Raw genomic sequence first — 25254 nt, forward strand, 5'->3', positions numbered from 1 at the left:
ATGCAATATGACTTTTCATGGTTTTTGATATATTTGTAAATAATTTTAAAAACTTTTTATTTGTTTTTTAACTATTTTATGCAAATAAAGTGTATAAGATCCTAATTATTTTCAGTTTTGTAACATAATATAACATAATAATCATATTAACATAAAATATGGAAGGGTTATTACTTTTGCATATGCTGTAGTGTAGGTAAAAAAAAGTGCCCCTCCATCTGCCCAATTTCCTAATTTGCTTTCTTGGTAAACCAGCCATCTAGATAATTAGTTATATTAATCATGGCTGCTCCCTGGGGAGACGAAGGTAAGAAAGTACCAGCATCTCAGCATCGCTAGTAGGTGATATTTACCTATTGGTGCTGTGGATTATGTATTCAGTGTATCTACATCACCAAATATAGTCTAAAGGGGTTATTATTTTGTTTGAGAACAAATGGATGGAATGCTTTTATTTGCTTTGAATTATTTAACCATACACAAAAACAGAGGAGGCCACAAAAAAATACTGAATATATAAATATTGAATATATAATTTCGTATGCATCCCAAGGACACTTAGGGCTCTATTTATAAAATGGGAGATTGGACTTTCTCTTAAACTTTCACTCTTGGGAATCTTCCAGGTCCATGTGTTTCAATGACTGTAATTTATTCCCACCAGGAATACTTGAGGGGATGTCAGACTCTCTGTTCTTTAAATAGTTAACTTAGAGTGTGTAGGTTCTGAAAGGAAAAAATCTATTAAAAGAAGAATATCTCAGAGAATGTGAGAAAAAGTGAAATGCTGCTTTGGGTGACCAGTGAAGATTCATCTATTTATCCCTTGAAACATTAAACAAGAAATCAGGCCATTTTGGCCAACAAGTCATTTTATCTTATGGTATTTTTTTTCTTTTGTAACTAGCATCATTTTAAAATACTTTACCAAATTTGTCAGTGTTTTGGAACCCGATATTTTGATAAGGTGACCTCATAGCTATGAAAAACCCTTACTAGACTTCTTTAACTTGCTACAAACTGATGGTTAAGATTACTAAATTATGGTTGAACAAATGTCATATTTATTGAAAGATATCTAAAATTGTTTCAATAATTCAGATGACACTACATTGCTGTACTAAAAAAGTACATAGGATTGTAAATGGCTGTTTATAGTATTAACCTTCATCACAGAAATGTAGAGTGGAGCGGTATGTGCATGATTTGAAATGTTTTGGTAAATCTTTGTCTTCAATTAAATAGGAATTTCAGGCTAAGCCATGTCCTATCCAATTACATTACCCTGGGCTCCAAATGGGAGGTTATGTTTAACCTCCCATTTGGAGGACATTTAATGTATGGCTTGAGTTTTATGACTGTGAAACATCCATAGAAACAGCTGCTAGGGATATCCATATCTTTTACATTTCACATATACTTTGACAATAGCAAATGTACAAATCCCCAATATCATGTAACTTTTTAAATTAATTTCATGTAATACATTTGTTGCATGTTCTGGAATCTCTGCATTCTGGAGGTTTATATTTCAGGTTTTTATATGTAAGGGATATCTTTAGTCTGGAGAATAATCAAACCATCTGTAGAAACATACCATATGCATCATTTCTTACTACATGTGCAGCTACTGATTCCCACAAAAGTTTATCCAGCCTCAAGAGTGTTTTTATATTTAGTCCTGCAATCACTTTTTTGAGAGACAGGAAGATTATCACATTTGAGAGTTTGATGTTATCTATAAAAAGGGCAGTGTGTGGCATTACACCATGGATCAAGTGCTTTATAAACTTGTGGTAAGTGTTCAATAGTGTGATTGTTACAAAAAGGCAATGCATCAACTTAAAACCTAAATTCTGCTTTGTGAGAACTGTAGCTTAGACAAGATGATCTTCTAAATAGAAGCCAAATGGAAAAAAAACATATAAAGTAAAATACAATATCATGAAAAAAAGTCAAATAAAGCAATGATTACTTTGAAATTCTTTTAAAATAAAACATTCATTGGAAAACTATGGCAAAGGAGGCTGTTTTTTTTTTTTTTTACAGAACTAAGGTGCAGCTTTGCCAACTGGCTCTAAGATTCAAGGGTTTACTACCTAGAAAATCTGTGAACTAACAAGTGTAAATACGATGTGCTGACATGTTATTGGTTTCATGCTTGAATCAGGCCAATACCATACTCTTTAACAAAGGAAAGAACAGAATGACCGCTTTACAGTGGCAATATTAATCGTTTATGACTTTAAAGTTTAAAATTCAGATATATTAGCAAACGACCAACGCTGCTAACCAAAAATTAATTTTCTGGTTAGCAGGGTTGGTGGTTAAATTAAACTTTCCTGTATTCTGTAGAAAGTAATTTTCAATAGACCTTGACCAGGTGTCAAGCCATGAATGTGTGATCCGGTCGCTTGACAACTGTTTTCATAAACTTCTATCTCCTAAAACTGTTACATCACCTATTGCAGAAGGCAGGAAGGAGCACTTATGCTCAATCTTGTCTCAAGGGGGAACCAAATAGCAATCTGCCAGAAAAATATCTCCAAAATTATTAATTCTTCCTATGAATAGGTGTGGCTTAGAGAGGTGAGGGAAAACTTCCATATATTTAATCAATCTCTGGTCCTACTTTAAATAGCATGGATTGAGCAAATAGTTTTCTTCCTTTCTTTTTCCATGATTACTTTTGAAAAATAGGTCACTGTAATAGCTGTTAGCAGCTCCTAATTCTTTTTGGCTGCCACCAACTAAACTTTGCTAAGATGTGTGTTTTGGAGAAAATCAAAAATTATCTGGATTTGCCTATACACCAATTCTTGACAAGGACTGCATTACGCTACACTATGGGTTACAGCAGTGGGAGGGAGATCAGTGCTTACATTTCTTCTATATTGTAGGCCAGTAAATTAGAGATTGCTCTATCCTGTTCCTTAATCATGGATATGACAGCCCCAAAATATTAGTATCCAGTAATCAAGAAAAAACATTGAGGGGTCTTTTTAGGCATATGTAAAAACATTTATTTCAAGTGAGGAGACAGATAATTTTACATTAGCATTTGACCAGAATGATAGTAGAGCTAGACATAATATTGCTATTGCACCAGTACAGTTGTTAATCTTTGAATAGTAAAGACATATAACAGTCTGCATCAAAACAGATCACATCAGTCTCAATCCCGACGTGTTTTGCCGTTAGGCTTCTTCAGGGGTGGCTCCATTTACATGTGGACCATTCTAGATAACACACACACACATATTGCTGAACCTTTTTGATTGAAAGAACTGGAATTTAAAGAATATAGAGGGCAGGCCAGGGATCTGAATGAGGAAATACTCTAAATGATTTGCTGCAGCTATTACTGCACACTGTGGGAAGTTTGCAGTGTGGAATGACAGAAGGACAAATAAAATTGTACAAGACTAAAGGTAAAGCTGGAATTCATTTTTAACTACTCAGAAGGCTTCTAAGAACATGACTATAAGTAATGGTTGTGTAAACATGTCCTATAAATTCTATTGAAATTTGAAGTTGACTTTCACACTAACCTTGCCTGGTAGAAAGATTGGAGTTTTGGAAAAGTTCCAGATTTTAAGTGATATGTCTTCCTTCAGTAAATAGAAAGCTGGTACATTACTGTTACCATCTGAGAGGTTTAACCTTGCTTGGTCATTGCTTCCTTGCCGGCAATATGCTCCACTTTCTTTAGAAACGTTTCCGTTCTGGTAAGAACATTGCCTTTTTATATATATTCATATCCTGCTGGGTTAGCTAAATAATGTTTATGTATGCTTTATGTGTATTTATAGGCAAAATGTTTTAAGTTTGGAAAAGAATGGCAAAATATTATAATGTCAGGTTTTAATGCACTTGGAGGCTCCAGTTGGAGGTATTTTTTTTACTTCCTCTCTGGTACAAAATTTGCCCCTAAAAAGTATTTTTTTAGTAGGGGAATTATTTCCCATGAGTATTTTCCCATTTTTTATATATAATTGGTACATTAATTGGTATGGTAATAAAAAAGAGAAAATACCTTTGCCAGAAAAAGTATTTTGGAGAAGACACAGTTCTACCCTGTCGATTTTGTTTCTCTTGACAATATATAATTATTCCATTGGGATAAAAAATTTTAGTTGACTGGAGCTTGATTTATGATACTAAAAATACTAGCTGTTTTGTTTAAACAGAACTTTCCTTGAGAAATGTAAATCCCATTTGATTGATGACCCTTTATTTAGAATCCATGTAAAGAAAAATGCTCCAGAAATAAGATTAAAACATTCAGTGTGCATGCAGTTCATATGTTTTTCTTTTTTTTCTTTTTTATATATTAAAAATAAAACAAATATACCTGCAAGCAGGACTGGGTTGTAATTTTTTTCATTTATATTGGCTTTTTTAATGTTTTCACATGTTCATGAATGTTTAGAACAGATACAAATGAATAAGTCATGCATGTGATTAGCCAGGTTTAGCGTTAAGTCTTTAAGGCATCATGATTATTATATATTATTTATATAGTGCTGACATATTACGCAGCACTTCACAACGTCCACAGTCTTGTCACTAGCTGTCCCTCAAAGAGGCTCACAATCTAATGTCCCTACCAGAGTCATATGTCATTATCACAATCTAAGTTCAATTTGGGAGGGAAGCCAAAAAGCATGGTTTTGGAATGTGAGAGGAAACCGGAGTACCTGGAAGAAACCTATGCAAACATGGGGAGAACCTGCAAACTCCACGCAGATAATGCCCTGGCCAAGAAATGAAGAATATTCCAGATTTTTATTCCAGGTGTACTTCATTTCATTTATCTTCAAATATATACTCCACTTAATTCTGTTAGTCTTGCAAGCTTTGTACATGTCAGGAATACATTGCTATTGCTAAAAATAAATAACGGGTCAATATCACTCCACTCTTCATAGAGTTTTGAGACCGTTAATAGCATCTGGGAACACTCTTGAGAACACACATTGCTAGTATGTGTAAATTTATGTTTTGTATATTAAATAAAGGGTTTTCCCGAGAACATTATCTTAGTACCAAAAATATACCACTGTGAACCACTGTTTCTGTTAAACTCAGTCTGTCAATAAGATACAGGACTTTCAACTGGTATTTTATTGACATGCATGAAATCAACAATCAGCATGACTTCCAGACATGACAGAAGACACTGACTTCAAGCAGGCTTATGTAATGATAGGAATAGTACAGTATTTAGTCATGTTGTGATAATATATACTTCGTTTGTCATTGAATGATCTGCTATCTATAGTATTTCCAGATCTCTGTGACAGTCAGTCAAAGATATTGACCAACATCCAGGGACATCATTTACTAATATCAATAAAATATTTATTTAGTTGAATTGAAGACTTGAGGTCTCAATGACCTCGATATATTTTACAGAATGCGTTAATCATTTTTTTTTTATTTTTGCAGTTCAATTTTGTTGCTGCATCCGTAATACATACCAGGATGGCAGTTTATATTGTTATTGATAATTTTAATATAAATGGGAAATAGTGTATACTTTGTGAAGCGTGTGCTTCCATTTGGTTGTGGTTGTTACAAATAATTTTCAGTATATTTACAGGCTGTACTGCATTATGATATTTATCTTTTTATTTTTGTTCTTTTATATAGCAGGGTAAGATTATATAACTCCTTCTCCTTCCTAAAGAAATGGTTAATATTTTTTCAAAATGTCAAAACAAGTAAGTAGGTTGTGGGATGGTAGTTTATTATTACAGGAAGTGTTTGCGGGAAACTTGTCTGTAATAATATTAAGGAAGAGTTGTGTAATGTATAATATATATGTATGTATATACGACATGTATATATATATATATATATATATATATATAAAATTAGACCACATTAAATCCATGTTAGGGAGAAAAAACAAGTTGAGAAACAAAACATACAGTAAGCTGATTGCATAAGTGAACACTCCCTTAACCTCGTACTTTGTTGAAGCACCTTTTAATTCATTTACAACAATCATTTAGTCTTCTTCGGTAGAACTCTATCAGTATCGTACATCTTGACTTGCAAAATTTGTCCTCTCTTACTTGCAAAAGCGCTCCAAATCTGTCAGGATCTGGGGGCATCTCTTGTGCACCCCACAGATTTTCTTTTGGATCTAAGTCTGGGCTTTGGCTGGGACATTCCAAAACTATTTTTCCTCTGGTGAGGCCATTCTTTTGTTGATTTGGATGTATGCTTGGAGCCATTGTCGTGCTGAAAGGTGAAATTCCTCTTTATCTTCAGCTTTCCATCAGATGACTGTAGCTTTTGAGCCAAAAGTGAGTAGTATTTGGAATTGTTCATAATTACCTCAACTTTGACTAAAACTCCAGCTGAAGAAAAACAACACCAAAGCATGATACTGCCACCACCATGCTTCGCTGTGGGAATGGTGTTCTTTTGATGATGAGGAAGGGTTGCAAACACCTACGCCCAACTAAAATGCAAAAGAAATCTCTGTAAAGCATGTGGCAAAAAAGTTATGGTCTGAAGCGACCAAGGTTGAACTTTTAGGCCACCATTCCAAAAGGTACATTTGGTGTAAAAACAACACTTGGCATCACTAAAAGAACACCATCCCCTCGGTAAACCATGGTTGGCTTATCTGAACCACCACCATATTAATAATTGCGGCCCTTTTGGGATGTCTCTGGAATGAGCACAGCAGCCATAAAAGGCAGCATCTATGCAAACCTTGGGTAGTTTCAAAGATATCAATGATCCAGTATGTTACTGAAGAGAAGTTTCTATTTTTCTAACACTTAGTATATGTTCTGCAGTGAATCGTGTCAGCTTATTTGATCGCATATTTGTGTAATAGGACATAAGGTTCTACATTGCATGGTGTTGGGGCTGATGTAAAGACGTTTCCAAGGCAACCAGAAGTATAATATTCTGCATGATGATGAACAGAAGAATACTTTTTAAACAGAGTAACCTTGGCCTCCTTTATTTCCTCTAGTCTTTAACTACTTCAGGATATGTAAAGAATGCAATGAAGGATTAGTACTGTTGTATGTTTTTCTTTTAAAATACTGTTTTGTTTTCTATTGACTTATTTATTTTAGACTAGCTACATTTTCCCAAAAGTCCTGTTCTTTATACTGTCAAACTTTACAGCAAGCTGTCTGGCAAGTATTAGGTGCATATTTACTATCACTATACATAATATAATGTATCACATTTTTGAATATTATTATTATTATTAACAATAATAATAATAATAATAATAAACCAGATTTATATAGCGCCAACATATTACGCAGCGCTGTACATTAAAGAGCTTACAATCTAGGAGGTGGGGGAATAAACAAACAATGGGACTGATTCATTAAAGCTTTTCAAGGCTGGAGAGAATACACTTTCATGAGTGAAGCTGGGCGATCCAGCAAACCTGAAATGGATCTGGTCCAGGATTCAAAACATTTGCTAGCAAATAGCAAATGACTTCATTCCAGATTTGCTTGTTTACCCAGCTTCACTCATGAAATTGTATCCTCTGCAGCCTTGGAGAGCTTTAATAAATCAGGCCTAATAGGAGGGGAGATATGTAGTGGTGGGAAGTAGTGGTGGTTTCAAAATACAGAAGAAGATGGGTAGGTAAGGGTTTTGAGTGCTCTTTTAAATGAGCAGAAAGTAGGAGCAAGCCGAATAGGATGAGTAAGACCATTCCAGAGAGTCGGGGCAGCTCTAGAGAAGTTTTGTATCCGTGCGTGTGATAAGGTTATTAGTGAGGAAGTCAGTAGTAGGTCATTGGAGGAGCGGAGAGAGCGGCTAGGGGAGTAGTTTTTTACCAGGTCAGAAATGTAAGTGGGACAATAACTGTGTAGGGATTTGAAGGCAAAGCACAGGAGCTTGAATTTGATTCTAAGGTGAAATGGAAGCCAGTGCAGAGATCTGCAAAGAGATGGAGCAGAAGAGGAGCAGTGGGAAGGATGGATGACTCCGGCTGCAGCATTCATAATAGATTGTAGGAGAGGAGAGGAGAGAGTCAGGTTAGTGGAATACCAGAGAGGAGGAGGTTACAGTAGTCCAGACAGGAGATGATAAGAGCATGTACAAGGAGTTTGGTGATCTCAGGGGACAGGTAGGGGCGAATTTTGGAGATGTTGCGTAGATGAAAGTGACAGGACCTGGAAATGTTCTGAATATGGGGGGTAGATGAGAGGGCAGAGTCAAAGGTGACCCTTGGGGAACACCAACAGGGAGGAGAGTGGGGGAGGAGGAATTACCATTGAATGAAACTTGAAAGGAGCGGTCAGACAAATAGGAAGCAAACCAAGCGAGAGCACTGTCACTGATAGCAATGGAATATCTCTTTAATCAGGCAAACAAATGTATTTGTTTTTGCAGTTGTTATTTGGGGAAGATTCAAGATTTGTTTTGATTTATAGCTGCTCTCCAGGATAAGCAAATAGTTTCCTGGTGTTTTTTGTAAATTTCTTCTAAATGTGTGCAGTGATCCAAATTCAAACAACACCTTTTTCCCGTATTTACCTGTAATAACGACTGGTCGCTGCTGCAAGCTCTTTGTGCATGGTGATTGGTCTTGCATTTACCCCCTTGTAGTTTTCCACAGGCAGCCTGTATTGGGGAGATCTATTGGGTCCCTTCCAAAACCTTTCTCTCTGGTCAGGCTATGTACAGCACCCAAAGTTCAGCTTTGATTACAGGAGGATAGAGATTGCCAGACAGAGCTCTCTAAACCTCAGAACCGAATGAAGAGAAATACAAATCCTTTGGCTGATTAAATAGCCCCCATATACTGTGTGTACATGATTTTTATCAGTATTTTGCTGTGTGTCTTCTATTCCAGATTAGAAACAAAATGTAGCAGTTTTTTTTTTAAATACAGATTTGGAAGTATCCCACCAAAAAACCTGATCTTGTTTATTAGTCATTGATTGTGTTTCACTGTAATTCACAAATATTACAGCTGTTTTTAATACTTTTGTAGGACTTCTTATAATTCCTTATAATAATTGTACATAAATAAAAGGTAAGATTCTGTTTGGCACTATAAATCTGGTAGTAAACAGCAGTGTTCATTTATTAAAGCGGCACTCCTGCCGGCTGACTAAAAAAATGATACTTTCACAGCTTTCTGTTCCAGCCTTCAAAATATTCCTTTGTTGGTATGTTTGGCTTTATTATTTAGTTAGGTGTTTTATAAATCGCCAGTATGTACATAAAGATGTTTTTTTAAGAGATTTTTTTATTGGGCCACTCCATGTAGGAGATTTTCAGTCATGCACTATTGTAAAAATATTATATTTAGCCGTCTACGATCCCTATAAATATTGTCACATATTCACATACATAAAAAATATTTTCCGGATTATTACTCCAAAAGATATTCTCGGGTATTCTCCTGTTAATCTCATAGATTGTTATTTGGTCCAGTTATGTTGGTTAGCGGTGGGGATAGGAAAACAATAAATTGGTAAATGCTGGAGATAAATTGGTTTTTCCTATAGAGTTCCCTAGTTTAGAAAAGCAAGATCAGGGGCTGAGCATGCCAACAATGGGTTACAATAACATAAAGGGGATTTAGAGAGTGGTTTAGTATTATGTGAAAAGCAAAATTAAACCCTCTTCCTTTTCTTTCACATCCTGGGACATTACTTGTCCTTTTCAGCAATAATAACCAGCCTACCTGAAAATTTTAAAATATGGCATCATAAATGCTCTAATTTTTTCTGTACACTATTTATATAATGAACAACAGCATATTGTGTGGTCTTTTAAACACATAAAGATTTAACATGTAAATGTTTTATCTGACTTCTGGTTTCAATATTAATACAATAGGAAAGAACAGATGACACGTAGGAGGTCAAGCAGAATTGGGAATCTGGCCCTTATGCAGTACACAGTGTTATAATTCCAGAAGAACAAACACACAATGGCTTCTTTGTATACAGTGACCAATGCTTGTAAGAATGATTCCTTATATCTAATCTGGCTAGCTATGCAGGGGAGCAGATGGGGTCACATTTTAAGTACTGAATTATTTTATTTAATAAATGATTATTCTTGGCTGCCACTGTTTGTGGATCTCAATTTGGAAAGATTTGTTTACATTTTTATCCAACAAATATAAATAGTGGAAAATCTGAAGCTAGGAATATTGTACAGCTCCGAGAAAACATTTACCAACCCTAAATAATTTTATGAATTACGGACTACAAAACAGATCATAGGACTACATAGCAAAATTTTGATAGATCACTATCTATCATTAAGTATGCCTAAATTTATATCAAGGACCGGTAGCTGGATGCTGCCAGCATAGGCAGTACATTACTACAGATTTGAAGTGTGTCCTGAAGTTGTCAGGGAAGGGGATGAGGGTCATCATTGCCTGCTGCTCTGGTACTGTACACTTATTGGCTGGGAGCATAGACACAAACAGGCCATGTTTCTCAATTGCAGGAAAAGTAAAGGTCTCCAATCTGGTTGAGCGGGACTGTGTAAATCCCAAGGATGATTGAAGAAAAAATACAAATTCTTTGATAATTCAGATAAAACAGCATTTGCATACGCAAATATTGTGTGGTTTTAGCTTTTGTCTGAAGTTCAGCTCTAAGGGAACCTGTCAAAAAAACAGATAATAAGAATAAGAAATAAGGCAATTGAATTTTTATTTATGCAAGGCATTAATACGGTGTCTTATTATCTTATGATTTTACTCCCAGCAGTTATTGGTTTACATTTACACTAATTACTTAATTATTAAATAGATACTTGTTAATTAAAAAAACATAAATGTTTTAATATTTTGTTCTAGCATTTACCTAAATTCAAATTTCATATACCATTAAAACACAATGTAATTTAACAATGAGTTTGGCTGCCCAGCCATTAGCTGAACACCTTACAGTATTGGCTTACTGCATAAAATGGCTTGCTCTGCTAAGCTTGGGTTAGTTGTAAAAATAGCCTTCATTAATGTAAGCACGGGACTTCCCCTTTTAAAAGGATTAATTAGGCAAGCATTCTGACATACATTTCACTTTAATCTCCCTCTAGCATTATCGCAATCCTAGAGGCATTACCATGTTGTGTTCCCTTTTTGTGTTCAGTATTTAATCCGAGTGCAATGTGAAAAGTGGCTTCAGGAAGATAAATACTGATTGTACAATAGGCACACTGTATATGGCATTGTCAATAATACATTGTTATGTAACATTCTATATTAGTGTGTACTAAAAGATTTCAGTTACTAAAAGCAAACCTGAACTAAATATTCCTTCACTTGTTCTCTACCAGCCATGTTCTACATACCTATATATTATTGTTTTATTACTGCACAATGTTATCTCACTTTGCTAGACAGAGATGCAGAGTGTGCTGTATGTTTCAAGGGGTCTGCCATCTTGATTTCTGCAAATTCTAAAAATATATCTTGTTTTGCATAGGTTGTATGCCACCTCTTAAGCTCCTTTGAGTAAAAATCCCATCAAGTTTTATTTATTTATTTTTATTTTGCCTTTGACTTCCTATCCTAAAGACTCACCAGAAAAAAAGACAGTCTATCCAATATCAACCAATTGAAGCATTTTCACTATCATTGTGGTGACAGCTCAATGTTGGATTTCCCTTCAGGGACACAGACAGCAATGAAAATGTGACAGAAGGTCTACCCCTTCCCTAGTGAATCCAAAAGTTAAAAAATGTTGTCTTTACATACAGTTTTTAACCTTCTATGACCTTTTTTTGTAAGGTGTTATCAGCATTGTAGACTGAGCTCAGTTAACAAGAACAGTCTTTTGCAAACAAAATGTGAACGTGAAATTGTCTTAAATTGTGAGGGGAAGTTAGGCTCTAGGTTTTGTTTACAAAATTGTTCCCAAATTTAGGTACACTTAGAGGTTATAGGAGGCTAAAAATGAAAAAGAAATACAAAAATGTTTTGCCTTTAGTAATGCAGTTAAAATATGTTTTTAATTGCCTGGTCTAGAATACAATACGAATCATCACAGATTTCCAGAACTTCGATTGTAAATTCTATTCTGACTTGATGAATCCTCACATTTTAAAAAGAAAATGTTATCCTTTAATTTAAACTGTCATCTAAGTCATCTATTTTATTTATTGTAACGGTACAGATCCTATTGCTTCAGTAATTCTCAGAATTCATTGCTGTTTTGAAGATTTTTAGAGTAAAACTTCCTAGAACCTTAGACTACACATGTCATTTGCAGCTTCAGTTTGTGCACACTTTGAAATGATCTGCACAAAAATGTTTACATCAAAGAACGTATGTTTCTCTGACCTAGATTTTAGTAGACTGCTGTGTTCTGTTTTATGTGAACACATAAAGATAAACACATTTTTGAAAGTCCTCTGCATTGAGTTTTCATTAGTTGACCTGCTGGTAATTAAAAGACAGTCACTTCATGAAACTATATGGTCACTTTCCAAATTGTAACATATTAGGGGGCAGTCTTTTCTCATCTGGGGCATATTCACACTGACAGTGAGGTTGAGATGAGTTTACCACTTTCTCGCACTAGAAAACACTGTCACATTGGGAGATGCTATAGGCAGCGTCGCCCTGTAACATAGGGGGCTGTTAACAGATTTCTGAAACTCAACCTGGATAAAATCAAACTCATCATCTTTCCCCCCTCACATTTCAAATCTCCCCCTGACATATTCCTAACGGTTAACAACACTGTCATTCGTCCCTCCCCTCAGACATGCTATCTTGGTGTCACCTTCAATTCTGCCCTCTCATTTACCTCTCATACATTTCCAGGTCTCATACATTACCTGCAAAACATCTCCAAAATCCACCCCTACCTCCTTGTACATGCTCTTATAATCTTTCATCTGGACTACTGTAACCTCCTCCTCTCTGGTATTTCATTAACCCGACTCTCTCCTCTACAGTCTATTATGAATGCTGCAGCCAGACCTATGCATTCTTCCCACTACTCTTCTTCTGTATCTTTTTGTAGTTTTCCTCATTGGCTTCCATTTCACCTTCTAATAAAATTCAAGCTCCTGTGCTTTTCTTTCAAATCCTTCCACAGCCCCTATCCCACCCACCTTTCTGACCTGATAAAAAAAAAACTCCCCTAGCCGCTCTTCTCAAGTGATTTCCCTACTTATAACCTCATCACATGCACAACTCTAAGACATTTCTAGGGCTGCCCCAATTCTCTGGAATTGTCCTTTTTGTCCTATTCGGCTTGCTCTTAATTTCTGGTGATTTTAAAAGAGCATTGAAAATCAATTTTTTCAAACTTGCCTACCCTTCTTCTTCTACTGTCTCTTAAAACTTCACTACTCAGTCACCATCCCAAACCCCCACTCCTATTGTGTGCTACATCCTGCAGGCATAGATTAAAAAAACATTTAGCTGTGAATTAAGCTTGCAATGGGCATAGCTGATCCTATGTGACTGAAACTGCTTGATGAGCTACAAACCTCTCATCTATCAGCAGTAACAGAACACTAAGTACCTGTCTCAAATAATAGGAAAGCATGTATGCCACAGGGTACTAATATACTGGAAACAGGGTGAAGTTGTGGAGTTCAGTTGGGTTGACATAACAAGGTTAGCATTGTATATAAAGTGCACTGGATTTTGCATGTTGTGAAATGAATCTGAAATAAGATAAGCAAGTGGTGAAACAAAAACATTGCACATGTAATAATTATAGCTTCAAAATTTAAGGCATCTAAAGTGTATTAAAACACAAGATATTCAATCTGAGGCTTTTTATTGGTTACAATATTTTGCAATTGGATCTTTTCATGTCACCTATTCAAGTGAATAAGTACTGAGAGGAGAAATTTTGCTATGTACAAGACCAGGGTAGTACTTCTCTACACAAAGCAAATACAAAGAAAATGGTAAACAAGTTTATGTAACTAATCTAACACTTTACCAAAACAGACTAAGTAAAGAAAGATACAAATAAACATGGTTAACCTTGTTCTTCAAGGAAAAAAATGTTCAACTGGAGGAATGGTGAAGCATGTTGGGAGACAATTCTTAAACATAGTACAACAAAATAATTGGTTTTGGGTGGCAGCATCTTTGAAATAGACAAAACCATACTTCATAAAAACATAATATTGTCACAGATCCCTGCAGGACCAGGGGATTTATGCCCTTGTCTGTGTTACCAACCTTGCACTCCTCTGCAATCAGCAGCAGCTCTGCTCAGGAATCCTGTCTGCTGGTTACGTGGTCTCGAGTCATGTGACTCCTTGATAGCTGCCCCTTTAACCCTAAGGACCCAAATATTTCACTGATGCCTTTTTGCAGGCATCTGTGAACACTCCACCTGAGCCGCCTCTGCTCCAGCACTCCTTCTGGTGGTGGGTTCTGTTACCTGGTGGTCACATGACCTCCATGATAAAAGGAAGAGACTGGCAACATGATGTTGCCTGAACAAGTAGTTCTCCTAGGCTCTGGTTCAGGGTTCCTGGCTATATTCCCTAATCCTGCTTCTGACTCTCTGGTATGCTGACCCTGTCTCTGTCCGAATACTCCTAATTGCCACCTGCCCTTTGGCTCGTCTTTTCCTGATTGCTGCCTGCCTGTCTACCTCTGGCTCCTCTGACTACGTTTCTGCCTTACGCTCCTGTACTACGCTTTGGTCTTACCCAATCAGCAGTAACCAGTCCCAGGCGTGAATGGGGGCCGCAACATAGGCACCACTCCCTAAAGTCCATCACCCCATGGCGGGTGTGCTGGTGAAGATAGAGGCTGGTATCTTAAACTCTGTGCCCTGTACACATCTCTGCGAAGCGGGCTAACACGGAGAGTCCACCATTCCACCCATGACACCGTGACAAATACAAACAAGCAGATCAACTATCAAAGGGTTTTAATAGTCATCTAGTCACTTGATGTCAAATGTTTTTAGCCATCTTAGTCTATGTTGCCAGGCTCTGTCTGTCCTAAAATTCTGTTTTTTTAATAGTATAAAACGTGTTTATGAACATTATTATCCATAATCTTGAAGGAGAGTTAGATTACTTAGTTACATAGTAGGTCAGGTTGAAAAAAAGTCCATCAAATTCAACCACTAGAGAAACATATCCCAGATAAAAAACCCCATGGACATAGTTGGTCCAGAGGAAGACAAAAAAAAGACCCTTGTACAATTTGCTTCAACGGGATAATATTATCAGTCATTCTGCGATTTGTACAATATGTTAGTGAGGCTGCTTGATGAAATATATAGGGTGCACCAAGTGTTTTTAGGTGAACTTGAGAACACACAAATCTAACATTTATGTTTGCTTTTTTTGTGTCAAGGATAAATTTTGTCTTTGATTTTACAACAATGAAAGCTAGTTTAAATGATTCGATTCAGAAAAAATATGTTGGGTAATGTTTCACAATGAATGCAATATAGACTTTTAGCATTGTAATCAGATTAATGATTGTGATTGGCAGATATGTGTTGCTTCATATGACTGTTTTTGGAAAAAAATAAAGCTGCAATTGGTGTGATGTCTGTGCTTGATAGAGCCTGTTTCTTTAGTGTTCCATTTAAAGTGACTTTATAATAAAAAGATTCACAGCCTGGTACTAGACCATACTGGCGTCATGGCACCTTCAAAGCTGAAAGGGTTTTCTTGAGATTCTCTCTAAATATATTCGGAGATGCCAGCGACAGACCTATATGTGTGCTTTTCTTAGAAGCTGACGCAGGCCTGCCTTTGGTAATCCTTCACATTTCTTTAGTTAACATGTTGAGGCAGCTTGGCAGGGAAGAGTATTAGAAAAAATATCTGGGGAGGAGGAGTAGTGAGGTTCAGACAAATCCAGCTGTTGCATTTAAAAATAGCTGCACATGTCCTTGGTGATAAAGGGTTTCCTTGTGTTGTCATGGCAACTACAATTCCAGAGAATCTCCATATAATGTGATGTTGGGCGTTTTCCCACTGCATTTTTATTTCAACAAATGTAATGTTGGCTACAAGGCATTAACCCTTACCTTTCATTTTGATGTTTTGGGTTTTTTTTTATTTTGCCAGAAATGTATTTTATTATGACTGAAATGAAATGAAAGGTAAAATTTGTCCATGATTTCTTTGATAATATAACAGCTGTCACACACAACCGGTGGGGGGCTATTCTTTAAAAATGTAAAAATGAAAAAAGAAACACACAATCGCATTACATTTAAAATACATTTGATTTGCTATATTAGAGCACAATTTAGGTTTTGGGTCTAATGATATCATTGCATATTGACACAGCAACATTATACAATTATTTAGATGGACTAAAATTAGGTAGAAATATAGAATAAGGTAGAAATATACGATAAAGTAGGCATCAATACTGTTTTAACTGTTTGCCATTGTAATATTATTTTTTGGAAAACCATTTTAGATTTCTGCATTGTTTGAACCTGGCCATTTTTATCCAGGGCTGACCAAAAATGCCAAGCTCCACGTTTTATGGTAAGAAACGTCAAGACAATGGGATTACTGTGGTGCAGTTGGACACGTTTTTAACATATAGATGGCAATATTGTTAGATCAAATTCCTGCTGTACAGATTATATGCAGTGTATGAAAAAAATGATCAGGTTTATGAAACATTAAACAGTTTAGGTATAGCTAGTGCTGTTTTGTAGAACATATATATGTAACCTAAATAGTATTTTATAGATGCTCTGTTGACTTGGGCAAAGCCATTCTTACTGGTACTTTTGGTTCTGAGTGAAAGACTACATAAGCCTAAAATGGTAGAATAATAACTTCTAGAAAACATGTTTCAGCTACGGATATTATGTTCTGTAAAAGCCTAATGTAATGTGCCTTTGAACTTTCAATTTCCTGTATTAAAGTAAAAGGCTTCTGTATAGTGGGCTCATATAATTTATATGAGTATATGCACTGTAGTGTTTTAGAGGAAATGAGCCCTGGCTTTGTACTGGAAACTAGGACAGCAGATAAGTCTATCATGACTACAGCCGAGAGCTGTCTTCTGTCTAGAGGCAGCAGTTTCATTTGAAGAAACCAGAGTCTTTACAGACTTACACCAGCCAAGAACAATTACATGTATTTCTAAATTACCTCTTCAACCTGTGTTTCTTTTAACTTCATAATTATTTATCTGCATTGCCACAAGTCTGTAGGCTACATCTATTGCTGATTTTGTTTCTTGGGATTTTAGAAGGCAGACTTATAAATAACATAAAGCTCTTATAAGTAAGAAATACATTTACAAATGGGGCTAAGAAAATAACTCTTTTGGTACTATAAAGGAAAGCAGACAAAACTAGGAGTACAAAACTAATTATTTACAGCCGTTCATATTATAAAGAATCACCATTTGGGAACACTTAAAGCAATATTCACATGAATAAAATATGAAATTGGTTTGCTATAACTAAAGGACCACCCTACGGTAGAGATTGGGGGATGGTCTGCTACTGGTCCTGAATAATAGGATGGAAACAGTTATGTTTGGGAAGGTAGACATTAAAAAAACAATGCAAAGCTTATCCGATTACAAATGCTGCACTTCAAGGATTCCCTGTAGTCTAACTTGGCAAAACTGGCAAGAATGGAAATAGAAATTGGCAATTTAAGAATTAGACCTGCCATGCCCACTTTTACTGGGTCACTGATCTGGAACATGTATGTTAAGTCAGAACTATTGCCTTATAGCATGTTTGGTCACTGTCTCATTCAAATAATAAAATTAGTAGTAATGAGTATGCAACCAAGCACCTGGCATTTTCAAAAGAAGGGGTCTACATTGTAAGCCCCCATAGTTATCTAAACACAGATTTTCTTTAAACAGTACTGAAGGCTCAAGCTTTACCTAGATAGCAAGTGGATGACTTCCTGGCTGTGGTTCAGTGGAAGTTGCAATGGGTTGGTTGAGGATGTGAGTACAAAATGTTCACTTTACAAAGTAAACGAATATTTTGCACATTGAATATAATCTATCCCTTTAATAAATCAAATTCACTATGTTTGGATTGTTCTTTTACTGACTTATGAACATCACAATATGATATGACATAGGATTAAACTGTATCTGCCTTTAGGTAAAGCATTAGGTTATCTTCAGTGTGTAAACTCAGGAACTGATATTTGTAGTCTGGTTGGGTTGATATTATATATATTTATTTATATATAAACTTAACCTTTTAATTTGTAGAATATAGATATACCTTTTTCCAAAGTGTTATTTTTGTAAACCAGACAAAACTTCCCTACCTTTCCACCTAAGCTGCTTCTTCATTAAATCACAAGTCTTTTCTCTTCCTTAATTACTCACACTATTAGTCATAATTAGAGCTAAATTAGACTTAAAACAGCCTTTGTTTCTGTTCAGGTGGGTTCTAATTTTAGTTTTCTTTACATGATCATTCGTAACTTGAAGTTCCCGGTAACATGCACAGTATTCCCATTCATTTATTATTTATAGAGCCCATTTTCAAATTTCTGTTGGTATGCATTATGGTAAAGCATGTGCTCCAATATATGATGTGATAGGGCAACAGGTGTTACCTCAACACAGTAAACCACAAAAATATGTTTTAGCTCTCAAACAGAAGCAGTAAAACACTGTAAACAGTGATAATAATGTAGTTGGCAACTAATTACAAATATATATGATCTGACGTAGCTAACTGGATTTAATTGAAGTGTGTGATGTTTAAACAGTTTGGGGGGGCATATGTTTTAGCAAATTTTTAATGCAATGAGTGCAGAAACCTGAATATGATTTGGTAACAGAATTTTGCTTTTCCTGTACAGCAAAGCTGTGGGAGAGGAAAGAGCAGCACAAGGGGCATATGCTGATAGGATGACATGACGCGTCGACTTTCACTGACCATTCAGAGGGGGCAGGTCCATGAAAGCTTAAAAGATATGAGTTGAGTAGTGAGAATGAGCCTGGCCAATATTCAACCCCAAAGACTGAGGACATTTTGCAGCACATGATGCTTTTGAAGGGGATTTTGGACTTGCATGTGGAAAACTACGCTGTTAGCCATTCCCAAATCACCCCTCATCAGTACTGTGCAGTTTTACACTGTAGTTGCTGCTGTTCAACCTCAACAGAACTCAACCTCTTTGTCATGCGGTTAGGTGCATGTGAGGTTTGCTACAGTTCAATGTTTTCAGGAAGTTGTAAAAAAGCATCCACAACTAGCTATAAAAATCTTTAAAATCCTTTATTTACTTTGGCTTCTAAAGGCATTGTGGTGAAACTATCTGTCAAAGTTCCTAAGAGGTGCATAATTTTTTTTAATGAGATCTTGATTATCGGCCCAGTCCTTTGATATAAACAACCAGCAGGTGTTTCTAAGCTATTAGAAACTGACTAAAGAACAACTTCAAAGTCTTTTTTTGTAATCTTAGAGAACGTTTGAGAATAGATAATTTAGAATAGAAGCAGCAGAAAGAGGATTGAAACCTTTTAAAAATTCTTTCTTGTTAAGAATATGCAAATACTTTTGTGTCTTTAGCCTAGACAGAGGTCCATTTAAATTTGCAGGCTACATCGTTGTTGAAAGTCATGGTTTTTAATTTTGTATTCCCCAGATGAAATAAATGAAAGATGTGTATGGAAACTAGCACTCTTTCTTTCTACCGTTTATTGTTTTCAACCTTTTTTAGGTGCAGTAATGCTGAAATGTACTTTAGCCTGCAGTGTATTCAGATGTTACGGCTATCACCTCCCCCATTTTCTGCATTCTTTATTCTATATTGCAAACCTATCTGTGCTCTTTGTGTGTGTGTTTCGTTGTAGGAACCAAAAGTGACATAGGATGACGAGCTCTGTTACTGTTGCTATAGTTACATATGTATGAATGTAAGAACTAAAAATGGAAAAGGCCTGCTGTTTAGTTATTGTTAATTTGTTGTGTGACAGCATTTGGAAATAACTGGTTTATACAGTTCAAAAAATGGAATTATTACAAGTTCACCTTTCGCTAACCTGACCAGTACAAGTGGAGAACATGCTGAAAATTGCCTAAGCAGAAGATGGCTTTACTAAAAATGGTTTCAAAATAATGTTATCATGCTTATATTATCTAGAATCTTAACTAAGGCAAACAGTAGAAGCACTTTTCAAGTCATTGTGCTGCCTGTAGGCTCTCTACAGCTGTTCTTTTCTTCATTACTGACTCACCATGCTTTGTTCTACACTGTGTTTATATGTGGAGGTGGCCATCAGCAGGCTCTGCTTCCTCATGTCAGAGCTGCTCCTCTGATGACAAGTTTTCTAATGACTGATTGGGGAAATGGAAACACAGGCACAGAAAATATAGATCCAGAATGAATGAAGCAGATTCATGAGTTAAGCTTAAACTCCAACAAGAAAAACAGTAACTGTCTCTAGGTAACATCCCCAGATCCTGAAGACTAGAAGTCATAGGCACAGTACCTCTGATTGCAGATATACTGCTACAAGTTTTGGAAGTAGAATTTAACCCCTGAAACATTTAAGCCTTCCAAGGTTTTTGCCACAATGTGCAAGTATGCACAGTATATCCCCACATTATGGCAGATATAATGTACCTGCCAAATGGCACTCTACCAGCACTGCACTGTCTTAGGACATCGGTGTTTTCCTTCACTCAGTCTTCTTCTGAGTAATTTCGGTGCAGATTTAGGCTGTGCTGCTGTGCATGTGCCTTAACAGTGACTTAACGGAATTATAAAACCCTTGATTCACACCGTTCAACTGTGCATTTAGCTGTTTGGTTTGTATTCAGCTCCTGAAGAGCCCTCCCTAGAGGTAAGTTACACCCCACACAATCATCAAGCAGCTGTTTTTTCCCCATGAACAGGATTTAGGTTGTCCTGCAGCAAGTATATTTGCTCAAAGTCACACACTAATTTGAATGAACTGTCCAATGTCCTGAAATGTTTGCTGGATTTTAAACCAATGCTCAATCTTTTTTCCATTTGGCAGCATGTGGGGAGTAACCAATTCCTAAAGTTAAGTTTATATGATAAACTAATTGCTGGTGTAGAAAATTGTTAGAAAATACTTATACAAAATAATATTTTACCTTTGGTTGCAGCTGGTAAGACTTCCTCACAGTAGCAGGGTAATAGACGGAGTTCGTGTATAGCTCCTTTTCAGCTCCTTTAAACTTGAGTTTTCCTTCTCCTACTTTGTCAACGTGTTATAGTGGTAGAAATGGGCCCAGTCTCTGGCCTACATAGATCCCTTTGGTTTGCAAGTAGTACATTTTATGGCTTGCTTATGCATACGAATTGAATGCTTACTCATATTCATACACCTATTCATAACAAAGTATTTACTTCCACTATTCACCTTCAGTCCATTCCTGTTCTTGCAGTACTTTTTTTTGCTACTAAATACCCTGATGCTTAGCATCATTAAACCCTCTTCCTCTTAGCTTTCATGGTCAGACTGTACACGTGCCAGTGGTGGAACTCTGTACACACATCAAATTCTTACCCAGGATGAGTACGAATGTTTATCTTGGGCAATAATCTGACCTGTACATTGGTTGCCCACTAACGTGTACATAGCCTTACTCTCTAGTCACAGGCTCTTTATCATTTGTCACTATCACGAAAAATCGCTTCCACAACCAAAATTTACAGTGTTTAGGCAGCCTAAAAGAAGAAGCAACACAATTTTAGGCTCACGCCCTTGCTGCTTGCACTACTTACAGGCGCTTCTTTTGCTTCTTCCTCTTACACCTTGTGCTCTGCTGTGCAGGCACTGCAAAAAGCTTACATTGCTTGTATAAAGAAAATGTACATTTATTAATGCAGTCTTGAATACTTAGCTGCTTTCATTTGTGGCTCTTTTTTCTGTCTGGAGTATTTCAAGGACATATAGTTTTGTGTGTTATCTCCCTTGTTGCAAGCAAGGTTTTTCGGTTTGCCTTTGATGGTAGAAAAATCTAGAGGCACAGAGATACTTAGAATCTTCTTTACAAAGGTCATGAACTTGCAAAAGTCAGATTTTGTTCCAGCCATTCCACTACAAGTGGAAGGGTGCCACACTTAATTCCTGAAAGACTCTTTGGCTATTTGCTAAGGCAGGGATAAAGTAACTATCATTCAAAAACCATTCATATTTCTGTAATCTGTAGAACACTGAAATTCAAGGTAAATCCTTATAACTCTTTGCACTGACTTAGTAACATTAAAAAAGTGTACTCTATGATTACATCTATTGCAGAATATTGACTAGTAATAATTCTTATAAAGAGTAGATTTGTGGAATTATCTATTGTATTGTGGGATGGGACACTTTTCCTTATTTAGACCTGCTTTGCTGTGACATGCTAAGGAGAGAAGCAAGTATGTTTAGAAGAATGTTTTGAATTCCAATTTGAATTTTCGACATAGCCATAAGCTATATAAAGGTCTTAATAGGTTAGGTGAAAAGATCAAATCCAATAAAAAAAGTCTAAATAATTTCAGTTATGATCATATTTATATTTATAATCAATAGTTGGGTAGCCTGGTAAATTGTGCAAGGCATTTTTAATTACTACCAAATACCACTGGGCATGGACATCCGGAAATTTCCAGTCCAAAACTACTATAATTCTAAATTAAATTCCAAACCCAATTTGGAATTATGATTTGCAGGTAAAGAAGTGGTGAGATAGGGACTTCGTTAAATACTGATTAGAGAAAGCCTCTGTGCCTCTTTATGTTTAAAGGTACAGCACTCGATGTATTGCAGATCCTACATTTAGTGACTTGAAATCTGCCGTTTTCTGTAGAACCTCTTACAAAGAACACAAAAAGGAAAAATCTTTAAATGTTTTGTTTTTATTTGTTTAAATAAATGAAATTTTACTATTGATGATTTGTAAACAGACAACCAGTTGAAATCTGCAGAAAACTGTAGTGACATTGTATTCTGTAGAGGTCACAGCAATTTCTTTTTGATAAAACTCATCCAAAGCTATAATTTGCTAAGTGCTTTGTAAGATTTTGTACATATTTATAAAGCTAGCCATGAGTTTAGTCTCTCTAGATCAAATTAAAGTAAGTGCTGACATAGTTGGGAAAAGCTACAAAACTATGTTGAGGTTGCATGGAGAAAAGAGCATCAAGGGTATTTATAGAAAATGATATGAACTGTGAATTGAATCAGAGGAAATCCAGCGGGGGTTAAAGATGAGCATCAGCAAAACTGTTAATTAATATAATGTGCATGTGTTTTACTATATGGCTTTGTTAGTAAAATGCATTAATTGGTTTTAGTAAAGGTATTGTGTCATTTTTTTTGCTGTAACCATTTAACCAAATCTATCATTTTTAAAATCCAATGTCCCTTTTACTTGCATTTTATTTGATAACATTACTTAGGATTATTTAATAGGAAAATGCAAAAAGTATTAATACAACTTTGCACAGTTCCAAGTGCTGTATCCTGGTAATATTGGATTGGAAACTCAATTCCGTCTTGCCTACTTTTTCCAAATAAGCCGTGGTGTATAATGTCTGCTACATATGACCATGCACTCAACAGATACAAATCTGTGAGAGGTGGATGGTACTCTAATATGCCATCCCAGAGCACTCTGAGGTGTGAGCACAGGAAACCATATTGTCAGTGAGATAAAAAGGTGTGTTACCTGCACTCCACATATATATGTATCCTCACAGATTAGCAGCAATGCACACCTGTTATTTGTAGTTCACAAACATGTACCTCTTTTACTTGTCTTTAGTCTGCTTTCCTCCAAAACTAGGAGGTATAGGCATTGTTGATTTTACCTGCTGGTTTATATAGCACCTGCAAAGCCAGTCTTTGCTCAGCCTGTCTATCCACTTCACTATTTTGCTCCGCTCAAATCTGTATTCCATGCCTGAGCAAGCTTACTTGCCCCAATGCTCAACTCTGTGTTCATTCCTGCTTGCGGATTTTCTGATAACCATTACAGCTTGTTTTGACAAAGCTTGTTTGTTGACTACCATGATCTTTGGCCCATCATCTTTTTAAATATTGCCTGCCCACTGTGTTCCAGGCTATGGTTCTTTCCCTGGCCAGCTGCCATCTGCACTGTATCTGAATGCTACAGTTTTGGAGCCATCTGTAGCAAAACCCATCTTTCCTTTTGGGTTGTCCAATCAATCATCCTTGGTTCCTCAGACACTGCGTTTCAGTTTATTCTCTGGTTTGTTCATGACTGTTTCTCAGGTTGTCTGTGACAGGATCATTGTATTATTATTTGATCCAAAGCTATTTTAGTGGTCCTCAGATGAAACTGAATTGTAGAGGACTCAAGAGTTACAAAATCTAGATAATTTATCAACCTTTCCCCTAGAATGGTTAAAATGGCAAATAGCTTACAAATGGTAGAAATCAAGTGTCCCTGGGCGGCCGGGGGGCTTTAGGGCCAAGGGTACCCCAGGCATGAAGCACTCGGTCCCAGAGGCTTAAGCTCAGGTCTCCCCCAGCCTTCTAGGGGCTTAAGGGCCATGGTACCCTAGGCACAAATATTTAAATAAATATTTCTAATCTGATATAAGTATGTTTGCTTTATATTAACAACCCTTTTAGGCTACAGATTTCTATTACTCTGTAGAGTTACTGAATTGAATAAATTAGCATTGCTTTATTCTGCAAATGTGCCTTTCCAGACCAGAATTATTAATATACATGAACTAAAACAGCATTTTTCAACTTTATTATCATAGGTTATCATAGAAGACATAAGGGGTTTTCTGATTGTGAAAGTGCTTACTTTATTTTAAATTATACTATGTAAATATCCAGCTATTATACATATAAATAAGCAATTTGTTTATTCTATTACAGAAAACACCAGAAGCTAAAAATATATGTATACACCACAAAAGACCACAGTGTGTTATATTTAGCAATGCCCATGACATATATTCACATTTGTGTTGTCACTGCAATATATATCCACAGGAATTAAAGAACAGGAGCGCCGAAATGAAAAATAATGTTCTACTGGCAAAGCAAACATTCTTGTTTAGATAAATGATAGTTTCTTTGTTGTGATTAAATGCTTCAACTGGCAGAATAATGGCCAGAGAGCGTTGCCACAGTGATAAAGCAATAGGGTGCTAATAAAGTCATAACCTAACATTGGGAGTATTATGTCTAATGTGTTAAGATAGCTTTTTTCCCTCTGTGGGGGTGGCTATAATAATCATGGAGACTTTTTTTTTTTTTACCTTAAAGCAAAACCTAGGCCCACTAAATATAAGTTGATTCATACTGTTTGTGTA

General features: G+C 36.1%; 1 protein-coding gene across 2 annotated transcripts in view; it reads left to right on the forward strand.

Annotated features, from left to right (window-relative positions):
* The window catches only part of PPM1E (protein phosphatase, Mg2+/Mn2+ dependent 1E), a 118591-nt gene that overhangs the window by 32616 nt on the left and 60721 nt on the right, over positions 1-25254 (forward strand). Inside the window, exon 1 of one of the 2 annotated variants that reach the window (XM_072416518.1) lies at positions 3628-3728. The exons of the other annotated variant lie outside the window; for it this stretch is intronic. The gene's annotated coding sequence lies outside the window, so the exon portion shown is untranslated. Of the gene's footprint in view, positions 1-3627; positions 3729-25254 lie in introns of those variants that run through there. 2 annotated transcript variants of the gene reach the window in all.

Source organism: Pyxicephalus adspersus, chromosome 1 (assembly GCF_032062135.1).
Source record: "Pyxicephalus adspersus chromosome 1, UCB_Pads_2.0, whole genome shotgun sequence".
Lineage (NCBI taxonomy): Eukaryota > Metazoa > Chordata > Amphibia > Anura > Pyxicephalidae > Pyxicephalus > Pyxicephalus adspersus.